Raw genomic sequence first — 3,518 nt, forward strand, 5'->3', positions numbered from 1 at the left:
CACTCCCACCAACAATGCAGTAGAGTTCCCTTCCAGCATCTGTTGTTAGAGTCCTTGATTATAGCCACCCTAACTGGGGTGATGTGGTAGGTATCTCAGTGTTGTTTTGATTTGTCTTTATATCCTTTCTAGGGTGTGGTTACAGGATTTACTTGGTAGATCACTAGTAAATGCCTTAGGAATAATAGTAATAAACAATAAGACACTGTAGAAAATGATTCAAGAGGACTGAGTTCAGTGAAGCCATACTGATACTTCCCACTGCCCTTGGCTTGATTGATGTAGAGCAAGTGCTAGACTATTTAATACTATTTTGCTTATAGGCTGCCCCATTCCTCAACGCACATAGGTGAACAGAGTTCACATTAGTAGAAAGCCCTTATTATTTTTTTCCTGTTATCTTTAAGAGTATTAAGCTAATCTTATAAAAATTAGAGATGTTCAACAAAGCTTTGAGAATTTGAAGGTTCTGGACTAATCTGTATTATCTCTTCAAGAAGGCCTAGGGTTTTGGTCCCCGTCCAAACTGGAGAGGAACAGTTGCTTTGGAAGATTAGCTGATGTCATCTAATACAGTCATATGATTTTCTGCTATTAATAATCAAATGTCTGGGGGAAAAATGCTACAGTAATTATTATAAGTAAGATATGAAAACTTTACTAGAGATGAATTAATTGCTTTGATCTGACTTCATATGTTACATAGTCTAAAAATTAGAGGCACAGAATTTTTTTAGGTGGCTAAAAATTTAGGATATTGTATAATTACAGCTGAAAACATCCAGAAATGCATCTGAAAGAATCATACACAAATAGCCAAGTGTCTACCTTTTGACCATTTTAAAATCATACTTAATTCCTTAAAGATTAATTAGAAATACAAAGGATAAGATATGCTTTAATAAGCCTGTCCAATATGATTTAATTGGTTGGAAAGTCACCTCAAGGTGAGTCACCTCTCACCTTGTGTTCTTTATTAACAATGCAATCTATAGTGTTTAAAATTTTTCCAAAGCATTAGAGTTCTTTTTGAAATGCAGAATCAACATTATTTTATCATTTCCTTTTAAAGTTATTTACAACAAAAGAATGCTTAATTATTGTCTCTTTTTCTGTCCATAGGGTTTTCTTCATGTCCAGCAAGGGCTTACATATTAATAAAGTGACTCACTGGAATTAGTAAATCCTATTGATAGTTTTATATAGAAATTTTATGGAAATGAACATATTCTAATCATAAGAAGAGCTTGATATAAAATTAATAGCTAAATCTTTACATCAAACTGATATTAGACACTATCTTGGCAACAATTGCTCTTTATGAGTTGATTTACACTTTTAGTATGAGAACATTAGTTGAATGTCTCAGAAGCCAGGAAGTTGGTTTCCCTTGGGATTCTACTCAGCTTCTTACCTTAAAAACTTTTAGTCAGAACACAATGAAGACAGTACTGAAGTGCCTGGAAAAGAAAGCTGGGAGAAGGGTGGGCATTGTGGTTTATATTTGTAATCCCCATACTCACAAGGCAGAAGCAGGATGGCTGTGAGTTGAGGTCAGCCTGGAGTATGCAAGTACATACCAAGATCTTGTTTCAAGCAAGGGAAAGTATGAATAATTTTATTTCTCTTCAAAGGCCTATATTATTTTATTTTTGCTGGTGCTCGGGCTTGACATCTGGGCTTGGACACTGTCATTGAGCTTCTATGTGCAAGACTAATTGACTTGCCCAAACTAAACCAAGATGACTTAAACTAACTTAACAGACCCATATCAAGCATCAAAATAGAAACAGCTATAAGAGACCTCCCATGCAAGAAAAGCCCAGGACTAGAAGGGTTCACTGCTGAATTCTACAAGGCCTTCAGAGCACAGCTTACACCAACACTCCTCCAATTTTTCAATAAATTGAAAGAGAAAGTTCACTACCAAACTCTTTCTATAATGCCATCATAACCCTCATCCCAAAACCAGGCAGGGGCTCATCAAAGAAAGAGAACTATAGACCCATTTCTTTGATTAACATCGATGCAAAACTTCTCAACAAAATTTTGGCCAATTGACTTCAACAACTAATCAAATAAATTGTACACTATGATCAAACAGGATTCATCTCAGGGAGGCAAAGCTGGTTCAATATACACAAATCAACTATTATAATTCATCACATCAATAAAAGCAAGGATAAGAACCACATGGTTATCCCAATAGATGCACAAAAAGCATTTGACAAGATCCAACACCCCTTTATGATGAAAGCTCTGGGAAAATTAGGAATCCATGGAACATTCTTCAATATAATAAAAGGCAGTCTATGACAAACCTACAGCCAGCTTTATACTTAATGGTGAAAAACTAAAGCCATTTCCTCTAAATTTAGGAATGAGATAAGGATGTCTACTCTCTCCGCTTCTCTTCAATTTAGTATTAGAATGCCTAGATACAGCAATAAGACAAGATGTAAACATAAAAGGGACCCAAAGAGGGAAAGATAAAGTCAAACTCTCCCTCTTTGTAGATGACATGATCTTGTAATTAAAGAATCCCATGGAGTCCACTCCTATGTTACTCAAGCTGATTTGAAACTTTGGCTAAGTAGCAGGGTATAAAAGTAACCCTCAAGAAAGAAGAATGGCCAATAGACACAACCTACCTAGCCATAAAAGAAATGCAAATCAAAACAACATTGAGATACCACCTCACTCCAGTTAGAATGGCTAAAATCAAGAACTCTAATAACAACAGATGCTGGAGGGGATGTGGACAGAAGGGAACCTTACTGCATTGTTGGTGGGAGTGTAAACTTGTTCAACCACTTTGGAAAGTAGTATGGAGGTTCTTCAAAAGACTCCACATAGAGCTCCCCTATGACCCAGTGGTCCCACTTTTGGGCATTTACCCAAATGATCACAAACAAGACCATACTAAAGCTATCAGCACAACTAAGTTTATTGCAACATTATTTACCATAGCTAAGATATGGAACCAACCCAGATGCCCCTCAGTAGATGAATGGATCAAGAAAATGTGGTATATATACACAATGGAATTCTATGCCTCCATCAGAAAGAATGACAGTGCCCCATTTGTTAGGAAATGGAAAGACTTGGAAAAAATTATATTAAATGAAGTAAGCTAGGCTCAAGGAAACATAGGTCCCATGGTCTCCCTTATTTGCAATAACTAATATAAGTCAAGGACAAGCAGAAAAGCCCAAAAGCTATGTGTATATGACCATATAAGATGATGCTAAGCAAAATGAACCCCAAGAGGTTTTCTCTTTCTTGCAGTTGTTTTAAATGTACTTTTAATGTACTATGTGATTTTTTTGTTTCTTTTGTATTTTCTTCCTCCATGTTATAACCACTGTTTTCACTATATTTCCTTCTGGTGCCCTACATCTTTTTTTTTAATTTTAATTTTTATTTTTTGTGAACATACTGTACAGAGGGGTTACAATTACATGGGCAGAATAATGCGTACATTTCTTATCAAGCATTGCAGCCTCCTCCTTTGTTTA

This window comes from Dipodomys ordii, unplaced genomic scaffold, assembly GCF_000151885.1.
Source record: "Dipodomys ordii isolate 6190 unplaced genomic scaffold, Dord_2.0 Scaffold17, whole genome shotgun sequence".
Classification (NCBI taxonomy): domain Eukaryota; kingdom Metazoa; phylum Chordata; class Mammalia; order Rodentia; family Heteromyidae; genus Dipodomys; species Dipodomys ordii.